Below are 15,663 nucleotides of genomic sequence, written 5' to 3' on the forward strand. Positions count from 1 at the left end.
GTTGCAAATTGAATATAATATTTTTCTGCATCTAGCTCTGAAAAAATGTTTAGCCTTCTAGCAGTGTGTGGGACTTGTTCTATGAGTCCATCTATACTGACCTCCATCAGGTTGCAAACTGAATATATTTTTTTCTGCATCTACCTCTGAAAAAATATTGGGCTTCTAGCTGTGTGTGGGACTTGTTCTATTAATCCATCTATACAGACCTCCATCAGGTTGCAAACTGAATTTAATTTTTTTCTGCATCTACCTCTGAAAAAATATTTGGGCTTCTAGCTGTGTGTGGGACTTGTTCTATTAGTCCATCTATACTGACCTCCATAAGGTTGCAAACTGAATATAATTTTTTTCTGCATCTACCTCTGAAAAAATATTTGGGCTTCTAGCTGTGTGTGGGACTTGTTCTATTAGTCCATCTATACTGACCTCCATAAGGTTGCAAACTGAATATAATTTTTTTCTGCATCTAGCACTGAAAAAATATTTGGCCTTCTAGCAGTGTGTGGGACTTGTTCTATTAGTCATCTATACTGACCTCCATCAGGTTGCAAATTCAAAATAATTTTTTGTCTTCATCTACCTCTGAAAAAATATTTGGCCTTCTAGCAGTGTGTGGGACTTGTTCTATTAGTCCATCTATACTGACCTCCATCAGGTTGCAAATTGATTATATTATTTTTCTGCATCTAGCTCTGAAAAAATGTTTGGCCTTCTAGCAGTGTGTGGGACTTGTTCTATTAGTCCATCTATACTGACCTCCATCAGGTTGCAAACTGAATATAATTTTTTTCTGCATCTACCTCTGAAAAAATATTTGGGCTTCTAGCTGTGTGTGGGACTTGTTCTATTAGTCCATCTATACTGACCTCCATAAGGTTGCAAACTGAATATAATTTTTTTCTGCATCTACCTCTGAAAAAATATTTGGCCTTCTAGCTGTGTGTGGGACTTGTTCTATTAGTCCATCTATACTGACCTCCATCAGGTTGCAAATTGAATATGATATTTTTCTGCATCTAGCTCTGAAAAAATGTTTAGCCTTCTAGCAGTGTGTGGGACTTGTTCTATTAGTCCATCTATACTGACCTCCATCAGGTTGCAAACTGAATATATTTTTTTCTGCATCTACCTCTGAAAAAATATTGGGCTTCTAGCTGTGTGTGGGACTTGTTCTATTAATCCATCTATACAGACCTCAATCAGGTTGCAAACTGAATATATTTTTTTCTGCATCTACCTCTGAAAAAATATTGGGCTTCTAGCTGTGTGTGGGACTTGTTCTATTAATCCATCTATACAGACCTCCATCAGGTTGCAAACTGAATATATTTTTTTCTGCATCTACCTCTGAAAAATTATTGGGCTTCTAGCTGTGTGTGGGACTTGTTCTATTAATCCATCTATACAGACCTCCATCAGGTTACAAACTGAATATAATTTTTTTCTGCATCTACCTCTGAAAAAATATTGGGCTTCTAGCTGTGTGTGGGACTTGTTCTATTAGTCCATCTATACTCACCTCCATAAGGTTGCAAACTGAATATAATTTTTTTCTTCATCTAGCACTGAAAAACTATTTGGCCTTCTAGCAGTGTGTGGGACTTGTTCTATTAGTCATCTATACTGACCTCCATCAGGTTGCAAATTCAAAATAATTTTTTGTCTGCATCTACCTCTGAAAAAATATTTGGCCTTCTAGCAGTGTGTGGGACTTGTTCTATTAGTCCATCTATACTGACCTCCATCAGGTTGCAAACTGAATATAATTTTTTTCTGCATCTACCTCTGAAAAAATATTTGGCCTTCTAGCTGTGTGTGGGACTTGTTCTATTAGTCCATCTATACTGACCTCCATCAGGTTGCAAATTGAATATAATATTTTTCTGCATCTAGCTCTGAAAAAATGTTTAGCCTTCTAGCAGTGTGTGGGACTTGTTCTATTAGTCCATCTATACTGACCTCCATCAGGTTGCAAACTGAATATATTTTTTTCTGCATCTACCTCTGAAAAAATATTGGGCTTCTAGCTGTGTGTAGGACTTGTTCTATTAATCCATCTATACAGACCTCCATCAGGTGGCAAACTGAATATATTTTTTTCTGCATCTACCTCTGAAAAAATATTGGGCTTCTAGCTGTGTGTGGGACTTGTTCTATTAATCCATCTATACAGACCTCCATCAGGTTGCAAACTGAATATAATTTTTTTCTGCATCTACCTCTGAAAAAATATTTGGGCTTCTAGCTGTGTGTGGGACTTGTTCTATTAGTCCATCTATACTGACCTCCATAAGGTTGCAAACTGAATATAATTTTTTTCTGCATCTACCTCTGAAAAAATATTTGGCCTTCTAGCTGTGTGTGGGACTTGTTCTATTAGTCCATCTATACTGACCTCCATCAGGTTGCAAATTGAATATAATATTTTTCTGCATCTAGCTCTGAAAAAATGTTTGGGCTTCTAGCAGTGTGTGGGACTTGTTCTATTAGTCCATCTATACTGACCTCCATCAGGTTGCAAACTGAATATAATTTTTTTATGCATCTACCTCTGAAAAAATATTTGGGCTTCTAGCTGTGTGTGGGACTTGTTCTATTAGTCCATCTATACTGACCTCCATAAGGTTGCAAACTGAATATAATTTTTTTCTGCATCTACCTCTGAAAAAATATTTGGCCTTCTAGCTGTGTGTGGGACTTGTTCTATTAGTCCATCTATACTGACCTCCATCAGGTTGCAAATTGAATATAATATTTTTCTGCATCTAGCTCTGAAAAAATGTTTAGCCTTCTAGCAGTGTGTGGGACTTGTTCTATTAGTCCATCTATACTGACCTCCATCAGGTTGCAAACTGAATATATTTTTTTCTGCATCTACCTCTGAAAAAATATTTGGCCTTCTAGCTGTGTGTGGGACTTGTTCTATTAGTCCATCTATACTGACCTCCATCAGGTTGCAAATTGAATATAATATTTTTCTGCATCTAGCTCTGAAAAAATGTTTAGCCTTCTAGCAGTGTGTGGGACTTGTTCTATTAGTCCATCTATACTGACCTCCATCAGGTTGCAAATTGAATATAATATTTTTCTGCATCTAGCTCTGAAAAAATGTTTGGCCTTCTAGCAGTGTGTGGGACTTGTTCTATTAGTCCATCTATACTGACCTCCATCAGGTTGCAAACTGAATATATTTTTTTCTGCATCTACCTCTGAAAAAATATTGGGCTTCTAGCTGTGTGTGGGACTTGTTCTATTAATCCATCTATACAGACCTCCATCAGGTTGCAAACTGAATATATTTTTTTCTGCATCTACCTCTGAAAAAATATTGGGCTTCTAGCTGTGTGTGGGACTTGTTCTATTAATCCATCTATACAGACCTACATCAGGTTGCAAACTGAATTTAATTTTTTTCTGCATCTACCTCTGAAAAAATATTTGGGCTTCTAGCTGTGTGTGGGACTTGTTCTATTAGTCCATCTATACTGACCTCCATAAGGTTGCAAACTGAATATAATTTTTTTCTGCATCTACCTCTGAAAAAATATTTGGGCTTCTAGCTGTGTGTGGGACTTGTTCTATTAGTCCATCTATACTGACCTCCATAAGGTTGCAAACTGAATATAATTTTTTTCTGCATCTAGCACTGAAAAAATATTTGGCCTTCTAGCAGTGTGTGGGACTTGTTCTATTAGTCATCTATACTGACCTCCATCAGGTTGCAAATTCAAAATAATTTTTTGTCTTCATCTACCTCTGAAAAAATATTTGGCCTTCTAGCAGTGTGTGGGACTTGTTCTATTAGTCCATCTATACTGACCTCCATCAGGTTGCAAATTGATTATATTATTTTTCTGCATCTAGCTCTGAAAAAATGTTTGGCCTTCTAGCAGTGTGTGGGACTTGTTCTATTAGTCCATCTATACTGACCTCCATCAGGTTGCAAACTGAATATAATTTTTTTCTGCATCTACCTCTGAAAAAATATTTGGGCTTCTAGCTGTGTGTGGGACTTGTTCTATTAGTCCATCTATACTGACCTCCATAAGGTTGCAAACTGAATATAATTTTTTTCTGCATCTACCTCTGAAAAAATATTTGGCCTTCTAGCTGTGTGTGGGACTTGTTCTATTAGTCCATCTATACTGACCTCCATCAGGTTGCAAATTGAATATGATATTTTTCTGCATCTAGCTCTGAAAAAATGTTTAGCCTTCTAGCAGTGTGTGGGACTTGTTCTATTAGTCCATCTATACTGACCTCCATCAGGTTGCAAACTGAATATATTTTTTTCTGCATCTACCTCTGAAAAAATATTGGGCTTCTAGCTGTGTGTGGGACTTGTTCTATTAATCCATCTATACAGACCTCAATCAGGTTGCAAACTGAATATATTTTTTTCTGCATCTACCTCTGAAAAATTATTGGGCTTCTAGCTGTGTGTGGGACTTGTTCTATTAATCCATCTATACAGACCTCCATCAGGTTACAAACTGAATATAATTTTTTTCTGCATCTACCTCTGAAAAAATATTGGGCTTCTAGCTGTGTGTGGGACTTGTTCTATTAGTCCATCTATACTCACCTCCATAAGGTTGCAAACTGAATATAATTTTTTTCTTCATCTAGCACTGAAAAAATATTTGGCCTTCTAGCAGTGTGTGGGACTTGTTCTATTAGTCATCTATACTGACCTCCATCAGGTTGCAAATTCAAAATAATTTTTTGTCTGCATCTACCTCTGAAAAAATATTTGGCCTTCTAGCAGTGTGTGGGACTTGTTCTATTAGTCCATCTATACTGACCTCCATCAGGTTGCAAACTGAATATAATTTTTTTCTGCATCTAACTCTGAAAAAATATTTGGCCTTCTAGCAGTGTGTGGGTCTCATTGTATTAGGCCATCTATACCAAGCTCCACCAGCTTTTCAATTAATAATAATTTTTCGCTGCATCTAGCCCTGAAAATAATTTTTCTTCCCAATAGTGGTAGCAATAGAAATATGGGGCGCGCTCCTGGCTTACAAAAATATACGCTTCATAACAAAAAACACCAGCTTAGCGCACTGCATTAATAAGATGGCATCATTGTCTCTCCCAGTGCTAGGCCTACTACCCAGGCTAGCATTCCTGTGCCTAAAACACAATGTATGGGTCCGCGCTAGCCACTATGCTGAGTGGTCTAAAGCTGCTGCTAACGCTTTATAACAATTCAATTGGCAGATTTTCACAGAGCTCTTCCACAATGCCCACCCATCGGGACAACAGTTGCCCACCTTCCCTATGGGATCTAGTGGCGAATAGTTGATGCCATTAATCAGAGCGTCAGTTGCCCCGTCGACGTGGCAAGCATACGGTAAGGCATGGGAAGAGTGGACACGACTAGTAGCAGGCAGACGGGTTGACCAATGTGAACAAGCCAGATCACAAGTCACCATAGAATTTCTCCACCAGCTAATGATGAGGGGCATATCAGGGGCGTCAGCGCAGCGGTGTCTGACCGGAGTAGCATTTCACTTCCAACTACTGAATTGGGGAGATGTGACAAAGATTCATCATCAGACAATCCATAAAAGGGTGGAAAAGGGGTCAGCCAAGTCAGGAGTGTAGACGTCCCGTCCCGTGTCACTAAAACTGATTTCTCACATCATATCCCTAACACCATTAACATGACACTCACAATTTGAAGCAACACTACTGTCTACTGCATTTGTGATCGCCTTCTTCGGGGCGCTATGCATAAGCGAATTAGTCCCTCAATCCAAAATTAGCACCAGTGGAGGCTTATTGCACCAGGACGTAGTCATAGGCAATAATGCAATACGTCTACGCATACACAAATCGAAAATGGTTCCAGCGGGCAGGGGCACTTGGGTACTTCTACAACCCACAAACGGTACACTGAGTCGGGTAACAATAGTAAAACCATATCTAACCATCAGATCACAAAGTAATTTGTTCCTATCACACATTGATGGGACGCCATTATCAAGATACCAGTTCCAAGCTATATTTAATAAATGCATAACATCGGCAGGGAACCACCCCAAAGATTACGGGACACACTCATTCCGCATAGGCGCGGCCACAGAAGCAGCAAGAGCAGGACTGTCAGAAACGGAAGTTCAGAGGATAGAGAGATGGTGATCCACGTGTTTGGCAAGATACATAAGACCGGACTTGTTATCCTAACGTGGTTTGTTTCTTTTACAGGTGACGCTAAGCCAACAGTGTGGGTGATAGGCCACTCGTATATATATTGGGCAGATTAAAGGGCGAAAGTCCGCCCAGGCGGGAGGAAATTAGAGTTTCATAACACATATTTCAACTGGAGAGGTATTAGAGGCCTGCTATGGCCACAGGTACTAATGGAGGTAATCAAAGTAGGGAGAGAGGCAAGATGTCTGGTCACCTTAGTTATACAGGCCGGGGGAAACAACCTAGGTCATCACAAGAGCGCATAACTAATGGCAATAATGAAACTAGACACTGAGCGCTTCAGAGAATTTTTCACAAAACTAGCTATAGTATGGTCAGAGATTGTGCCGATAGCGGTTTGGCAAGGTGCGCGAGACATCACGGCCATCGAACGGACAAGGCGGGTAATAAATATTCGGATGGCAAAATTTAGAAGAGACAGAGGCGGTGTAGTGGTACGACACCGACAACTGGAAGGAGATAAAGCAGGCCTCATACGGCCCGACGGTGTTCACTTAATGGATATTGGACTGGACATATTCCTGTCAGGACTCCAGGACGGAGTGGAACAAGCGTTAAGAGTGATGGGTGGGGGTCAGAGTCCTGCATACGAGTACGCAGGATCCTCCGTGGCCTGGAAATAGAAAGGACATGTTGGAGAGTTACACTTGTTGGCCAAGTTGCCGGAGTGGAGACCCAGGGCATGCTGCAACAAGCTGAATTATTTTAGAAATAAAATGTCTTTCTAATGGAATGAGTATAAAGAGTTAATAAAGCTGTGACCGATCCTCACCCATCCAGTTGTAAGAGTTACATTATTGTATTGTCAAGGAAAGGGGGGCGGTAGGGGGGCTGAGCGTCTGGGTTTGGTTGGGGGTCCCCACAGTCTGCCTAGGCTAGATGCATTTAAAAATTCTTATTAGATACACAGGCGGTGCAGCTTGCTTCGCAGCTGGGCTACTACGCCCAAAGTATTGCCTAGGCTAGATGTAGTTAAAAATTCTACGCTGACTAGCAGACACTGAAGATTTGGAGCAGACCTCTGAGTAAACAGCTCTTCAGACTCAATCATCTGTGTTACCCCAAGCCATAGTGTATGTAGTTTCTTACAGTTAAAAGGGGGGGGGGAGCGACCCAACCCACCTGGAATTGACGATGCCAACGTCACGTAAGACACAGCAAGGGGACTCCAAAAAGAGTTTCCATTTTTTCCCAAAATTGTGGCACAGACACCACTTAACCCTAGAACGCATACCTGGGGCCTCGCAGTCCCGCCCTGTTAATTGTTTTCTATTTTCTGCAAGATTACTTTAGTTAGAATTTTGAAACTCTAGGTATTCTTCATGTATATAGTTGTTTGTCATTTGAGTTTGAGTTATTCAATGTTATTTGCACACGGGCCTAAAAGGCCCCAGGTATATGAAAGTGTAGATTTTTATGGTCATGCGTTCTAGGGTTAAGTGGCATCAATTGCCCCACAGTTGCTTAAAACGGTTGGTGAGGTGATATTACCAAATCCTCAAGCTTTTAGCCTCCCAAGGATAACACAGGATTAGAAAAGTCCTTGCGAATCCATGATTTGTTCATCTTTATGAACGTGAGTCTGTCTACATTCTCAGTGGACAGCCGCGTGCGCTTATCTGTCAGCACACCATCAGCAGCGCTGAACACACGTTCAGAGAGAACACTGGCTGCAGGGCATGACAAGATCTCCAAGGCGTGAGTGGCGAGCTCCGGCCATTTTTCCAGATTGGAATACCAAAATGAGCAAGGGTCCAGTGACACAGTCATGGCTTCAATGTTCACTTGGAGATACTCCTGCACCATCCTCTCTAGGCATTGACTATGTGTCAGACTTCTTGTCTCCTGTGGCCTTGCAAAGGATGGTCTAAAAAAGTGGTGAAGCGATTTCACAAAATTGCTGTTACCAGCAGATACTGTGTTACTGTTACGGTTTGAGTGATGAAGACTCGACAGTCCCGCGGTTGGCAAGTTAGAACTGTGAGATTCACTTCGTGCACCACTGGTGTTTTGTGGAAAAGCACATGTAAGATTCTGCAACAGCGTCTGCAGATACTCCTGCATGCGTCAATCCCTTTTTATGGCAGGAATTATTTCGGCAAATTTACTTTTGTACCGGGGATCTAAGAGTGTGGCAACCCAGTAGTCGAGATTACTTCGAATTCTGCAATCTGAGGGTCATGTTGCAGGTAGTGCAGCAAGAAGGCACTCATGTGTCTTGCGCATCCAGGAGGACCAAGTCCTTGTTGTGTTGGTAGCGAGGTAAGAATCATGCTTCTTTCCTCTGCCCTCTCCCCCCAACCTCGCACAACAGAAATGTGATCAAGGTCTCCCTCATCTGATGAGTCTTCCATGCCCATCGCCAGTTCATCCTCCACTTCTTCCTCGGCTCCTGCACCTTCCTCAACAGTTTGGCTGCTACCATGCGCCCTGTTTAATCCCTCTCCCCCACCCTCCCATGCCTGCCTCCTTGGTGCTGCCAACCGTCTGGACCTTGGAGATGTTATCCCTTCCACATATGACTCCTCCTCTACTTCCTCCACCTCCTCTTGTCCGACCACCTGACTCTGAATTCTGTTTAATGTGTGCTCCAGCATGTAAATCACCGGAATAGTTATGCTGATAATGGCATCGTCGTCAGCACTAAACATCTTCGTCGCCATTTCAAAACTGTGCAGAAAGGTGTGTGGTGCCCCTGAGGGTGCAGTCACCACAGAGTTACTGCATCTCACCCAGAGGTGTGGTATCTCACCCTCAGGTAAGGAAGGCGTATGGCTCGGGACCCTAACACCTGCATCCAACACATACCCGCAGTGGGGTTAGGGCGAGATTGCTCCTAAGGGAGAGCACAGTCCCAGGTCCCTAGCTGGTGGGAGGATCCTATGTAGTGGGTGCTTAGGGGAGCAGCTTAGGGGAGCACATGACAGGGAGAGTATAAATAGGAAGCCATCTTAGAAAGAGCAAGCCAGTCAGAGGAGGAAAAGTGACAGGAGCAGAGGCTCGACATGAGCTCTGCTCCGGAGGCGGGCCTAGCCTGGGAGGCCCAGGACTGAAGGAGAGAAGAGAGGAGTGGGAGCAGGAAGGCTCCAGGAACCAAAGGGACCCTAGGGCTACGGGCCGTGCAGAAGGCCACCTGTACTCCCGCTGCTACCAGGAGGTAGAGGGGTCAGGCCAGATAAGGGGAACCGGTCCCTCAACTAGAGGAGAAACAGCAAGGCTGAACTAGAAACCGGAGGCTGCAGCATTTCATGTACTGCAGGCAAAAGTCCACACCAGTCTCACTAAGAAGGTAGCCACATAGGACCCAGGGGACGGAACACAAGTCGCCCGCCAAGGCCCGAGGATACCGGATAGAAGTGTCACTGGGTGTGAGGTGCAGGGAGAAGGCCAGAGAAAGGACACACAGAAGGGGGTCCTGCTAAGTACTTCGGAGCTATCTGGGGGTGGACTGAGCCCCTCACTGAGTACGCACAGCACGACGGGTGAGATAGCTCTGGTACCTGTAATCTGGACTGCAACAACTGTGAGTAAAGATCTTGGGACTGCATCACACAGACTCTGTGTTCATTACTGACTCCCTGCACTACAACCACCATCAACCACCCACACTGCCCTGAAGCTACACTCTTCCTGTGGTGAGTAATAATACCATTGCAGCAAAACCACCAGCTTCAGAGGACTGTTCCGCAGCGGCGGCCCCTTTGGCCGCACTCCACAGGTAGCGTAGTCGGACATTATAAAATCCATATATACAAATTACCGTTGGATTGACCGCCCTGGGTCACGGACCGGGTCACCGCCACAGTGACTACAACCCCCAGCGTCTACCGGCCCGGCTCCGGGTACCCCACGGCCCAGGGGGCGCGTCAACTTCATAGGTCCCTGATCTGAGACCACTCCTGCTGTGTGATTTGCCCCACCTCTGGATCTCGTTGGCCCAGGCTATACGTCAGAAACTATTGCACCAGGGCTTGTCGATGCTGCCACAGTCGCTGCAACATGTGCAGAGTTGAATTCCACCGTGTCGGCACATCGCATTTCAGCCGGTGAACTGGCAGGCCCAACGACTTCTGTAGAGATGTAAGTCGTTGAGCTGCGGGATGCGAACGGCGGAAGTGAGCACACAGCGACCGTGCCCTCTGCAGAAGGCCATCTAGTCCGGGATAGTGGGCTAAAAATTTATGGACAACCAGGTTCAACACGTGAGCCATACAAGGCACGTGTGTAACATTGCCCCGGCGAAGGGCCGCACCCAGGTTTGCAGCATTGTCGCACACGGCCTTCCCTGGTTGCAGGTCCAGTGGAGACAACCATTCATGAAACTGGGTCTCCAGAGCTGACCACAAGTCCTCAGCTGTGTGACTCACATTTCCCAGACATTTCAAAGTAAACACTGATGCCGTTGAGCCCTGCTGCCAGCATAGTAAGGAGGTGCGCAGTTAGAACGCAGGTGGCATTACCAGACAGGCTTTGGGTGCAGGTGGAGGACCGAGAGGAGGTTGAGGAGGCAGAAGCAGTGGAGGAACTTCTAGATAGAGGATTGACGTACAACTCGCGGGGATGGCAAGACTTGGACAGCAGCCCCTTGTCCTGATGTCACCATAGTTACCCAGTGCCCTGTCAGCGACATGTAACACCCCTGTCCATGCCTACTCGTCCAAGTGTCTGTGGTGAAATGCACCCTGTCACACACAGAGTTTCTCAAAGAAGCGGTGATGTTGTGTGCGACATGCTGGTGGAACGCAGGCACACCTTTCTTTGAGAAGTAGTGCCGACTGGGCATCTGGTACTGGGGCACTGCGATGGACATAAGGTCTCAAAAATCCACTGTGTCCTCCAGGCGGAAAGGCAGCATTTCTGTAGCCAACAGCTTGCAGATGGTGAAATTCAACCTCTTAGCTTTCTCATGGCTAGGAGGAAATGGTCTTTTACTTGTCCACATCTGAATGACCGAGGGCTGGCTGTTGTGCTTTGACGGGGTTGAGTAGGGTGTCCCTGGCAAACTGCCAGTCTGTGAGGAAGATGCAGGCGGACATGTTAGGTTGCCTTGATCCAAAGGTGGTGCTCTCGATGTCAGAGAGCTCTCAACACCAGCAGGTGTTTCCACTTCCCAATGAACTGACGACCTGCCAATCACACTGGCTGTTGCAGGTAAAGAGGTGGCAGGTCTGCGTCCAAAAACATGTGTGACTGCTGTCCCCCCAGTCACAGAGGATGAAGAGGCCGCGGATGCACAAGATGGGGCAGACGGTGGTTGGCCCAGTCTGCTAGGCCGCATTGTAGCACAGTGAGCTTCCCACTGCAACTTATGCTTCATATCCATGTGACGGTACATGCATGAAGTACTCAAACTATCGATTTTTTGGCCTCTACTTAGCTTTTGGTGACAAATATTACAGATAACACGAGTTGGGTCATCCTTATCGATCTGAATAAATGCCCAGGCTATGCAAGGCTTAGAGCCCATGCGACCTGAAGAGCCACTACGACTTGTGGTCAGAGGCGGAGTTGTGGTTGAGGATGCAGTTGTTGACGTGCTTCCAGTACTCCGTCTCTGTCCAGGAAGGCGCAACCTAACCTCGTCCTCAATAGCATCTGTGACGCCCCGCTGCGCTTGGTATCACAGATCCTAGAAGAGTGTATTGATGGAATCCTCCACAAGAGGCCCCCATAAACATTCACACATCTCCACCTTCCACCTCAGACCAGCAGAGGGAGCCCGTTAGGGATATAAATAGGGAAGGTGGAGCTAGGCAGTTCAGTTCCTCTGAAGAGTTCCTGCAGTAGAGAAGCCTAAGAGAGGTCAGTCTGCAGTGTAGCTCAGTCTAGTCTAGAGAACTCAGTTAATAGTTCAGCAGTGGAGCATGAGGCTCCTGCTAGCTAGATTCAGGGAGCCCAGATAGAGCTTAAGGTGTGCCGGCGTCATAAGATCGGTGAAGCGCGGCAAGCTGCCATTAGTTTGTTTAGCCTATTGAGGGCCCGAGTAGGCCGAAGGCGAGTGGCGAGTTAGTACATAAGGGGCAGCGGAGCTTAACCAGCTCACCCCGAAGCATTTACCGGACACCGGATCCGAGCTTACCGGGATCTCTATGACCCAGTAAGGCATAACCGGAATCCCTGGAGAACTACAAGTCCCAGGATCGCTAAGGTGCTGATACGTAACAGAGCCAGGAGACGCTTAGGCCCCGCATACTGGGAGCGTGAACTTCAAGAGAAGGCCCTACCACAAGGTCAGCCAGCGCAAGACAGAGACAAAGTTAGGCCTAGCTCCAGGCAGGTCAGAAACTTACTGCGCAGAGGCAAGAAACAGGAGGCCCTACACCTGCTCATTGGGGAGGATCCTGATATGCACCCTTCACCCTACAGTGCTCCAGGATGTGCCTGAATTTCCTCCAGTAAAAGGTACTGAAGTGACTACCGTGTCCGTTTCCGTTCTTGCTCTGACCCAGCTGGGTCTCGCCTGTCCTGCATTCCCCCTGCATACGCTGACCTGAGACCTAGCTCCACCTGTGGGGAGCTATACCATCGAGCTGCCTTATCACGGGCCTCAGTGGACTGCTGCAGCGCTGGTGCTTCTCACCAGATACCACAGGTGGTGTCACAAACTCTTATAAAATTAACAATTATCCACCCTTTTAAAGAGTGACCCCAGGGTACGGGCCAGGGAGCCGACCACCGCGACATCCCAAAGGCCAGGCAAAGGCCCGGGTGACCTCATCGACTGGCTGACTGTGGGTTGACAGTAAGTGGGATCTCCAACCTTGTCATCATCACCCTGTGTGTTATCACACCTGTTGTCCTCAAAGCCAACCTCTTCCTGCCCTGACCGAAAAGTCAAGTTGTCGCTCCAATCAGGTATTTGAGTCTCATCATCGTCTTCATCATTGTCTCCACCAACAGGAGTTACAGTTTGGGAACGAGGGTCTACATTATGCTCAGAACCTTCTTCATCTGGTCCTGGATCCGACTTATAAAGATTCTGGGCATCAGTGCAGATCATTTCCTCGTCTGGATTAACAGAAGCTCTGGAGCAGACATTCGTTTCCCAGGCTATAGTATGAGTAAACAGCTGTGCAGACTCAACCATCTGTGTTACCCCATACTCAGACCGGCAGCTGGAGACTTGGGAGCTGTGAGGAAGCAAGTGCGATTGGGGTGACACCTCTGAGGACTGGAGTATTTGTGATGTTGAAGTTGAGGTGGAGGAGAGCCCACTTGAAGGAGCACTTGATATCCGCTGAAGCACCTGCTGTTTTTGTGCCTCATCTGGAATTTGTAGCGATGGGCGTGTCCGTAACAAAGGGATCGTATCACATTGTCCACGAAAAGAAGTCGACATGTTAGTTTGGCTGGAAGATGGTCTTTCTTCTGCAGATGTTACTCCCCCCCCCACCGCGGGGGGCACGACCCACCAGCGGACAGGCACCAGTATTAGGAGAGGGGGGCTGGCCGTCAGGGTCCACCGCGGCTCTGGCACAAACCCGGCGACACGGAGGTGGCACGGGCAGGAACGGACTGGCCGTGTCGGCTTCTCACTTTTTGGATTTTAGAAGGGCATGACATGCCTATATCTGTGTCTCCCCCTCCTTTTACTCCTCCACCTCTTTTATTTTCGCATGACTATATGTACTTGTCACTTTTCCATGTGTTAGTTATGTCTTCTGAGCAGTTTGTCAGCTTTTGGACACCTTTGAAGGTGTTTTCTATGTGTTTCTATGTGTTTTTGTTTGCCTGCCATTGGTTTTAACGGTGTTCGAAGGTGTTCGACGAACAGTTCGACGAACAGTTTGGCGAACACTACGGGGGTGGCTCAACACTAGTTGTGTCTACAAGACGTTTTAAGGAAGCCAGCAAAAAAATTGAAGAGAAGGGAAAGCACAAAAGGACCTGGTCTTGCTGAGCACTGGAAAGGGCAGCCGGCAGCCAGACGTCAAAGTAGAAAAGCAGCAAGTGAGAGGCTTGTCTCTGCCTACGGCCACACCACCCTGAACACGCCTGATCTCGTCTGATCTTGGAAGCTAAGCAGTGTCAGGCCTGGTTAGTACTTGGAATGGGAGACAGCCTGGGACTACCAGGTGCTGTAGGCTTTTGCTTTTTCTTTCCTTCCACCAGCAGGGGGCACTTTCTTCTGTGCCTTTTTTCTATTCCCTTTCACAAGTGCACACATTCATTCTCTTTTCTTTTTTTCATTTGCTTTCTCCCTTGCGCTATTTCATCTCTACAAAATACCAGCATCCTTCTGATCACCGTGGGCCTCCAGCATTGTTGCTTCTTTAATTTTAATACTAGGACCAGCGTCTCCCACGTGGCTGGAGGCAACCACCGGTAACCCCAAGCAGAAGACCTTTACAGGCAACACGACCCTCCCCCCTGAAGAGCAGCTCAAAGTCACTGGCAACCATCTCACCCTCTTCCTTCATTCACCCCTGGACGTCTCGCTCCGCCCCCAAGTTACGGGTCCAGCTTGCTCTTTCTGTCACATTACCGCGATGAAGGGTTTAGCCTGCAGGAGACCCTGCGCCGAGCCATTTTTGAAGACACCTGATGCGGCGGGTGAATCACTGCTAAACAAACCACACCTGTAGGGACGGCACAGCCTTTGCATAGACCCTTCGGAGCCCGCCCCGTCACGGCCAGATTGCTCGCCACCAAGCGATCCTGAGAAAGGCTGGCCGGGCGATGGATCAAGCAGCGTCTACTGGCTATACCACCTTGGATACGCCCGATCTCGTCTGATCTCGGAAGCAAAGCAGGGCTGGGCTCAGACAGTACTTGGATGGGAGACCTCCTGGGAACACCGGGTGCTGTAGACCATTTTGATGTCATTTTGCCCTACTGCCCAGCTCGGCTAGCATGGAACGGCGCCTTGCCGGACACTGACCTTAAGTAACTTAGATGATGGAAGCCCCAAGGCCTCTGAGCCAGTTGGCAGCTAAGTACGCTACCCCGCCGCCTTCACGCAGGCCTGATACCGAGCTCCTTGCCACGGCTAGGAGTGCTTATTGACTCCGCAGCTCGCCGTGTGGAAATGATGGTGTTAAAAGCACCCGGGGCCGTGAAGGGGCCAGGCTTTCAGCAGGTGCCCAGGGAAGGTTTTGGATGCCGGCCACCTAGCGAGGGCCAGCAGAAGTAACATGTTTCTCTGCAAAGAAGCTTGTGTAACCAAGCCAGACGGCTGACAAAGAGCTAACCTCAGTGCAAGGAAGGTTATCCTCATCCTCTCTTGCTGACAACTTTATCTTCCAAAAGGTAGGGGAGAAAACAAGGGGATCTGCTACTTTGGATCTAATCCTTATAAACAGGGAGGAAATGGTTGAGGAGGTAAAGGTGGCTGGGACCCTAGGAGGCAGCGATCATGCTATTATAGAATTTTGGATAACTAGAGGAGGAAGACATGTGAAGACTCAAACGTCAAGGTTAGATTTTAGAAAGGCAGATTTT

At 46.4% G+C, this 15,663-nt stretch overlaps 2 pseudogenes; both read left to right on the forward strand.

The window, feature by feature from the left end:
* Positions 1-14,189: 14,189 nt before the first annotated feature.
* Positions 14,190-14,309, forward strand: LOC141269856 (5S ribosomal RNA; annotated as a pseudogene).
* A 606-nt stretch (positions 14,310-14,915) lies between these two features.
* LOC141267583 (5S ribosomal RNA) lies at positions 14,916-15,035 on the forward strand (annotated as a pseudogene).
* Positions 15,036-15,663: the final 628 nt, after the last annotated feature.

This window comes from Phyllobates terribilis, unplaced genomic scaffold (genome assembly GCF_046119375.1).
Source record: "Phyllobates terribilis strain yellow unplaced genomic scaffold, ASM4611937v1 Scaffold_4__5_contigs__length_816908805, whole genome shotgun sequence".
Classification (NCBI taxonomy): domain Eukaryota; kingdom Metazoa; phylum Chordata; class Amphibia; order Anura; family Dendrobatidae; genus Phyllobates; species Phyllobates terribilis.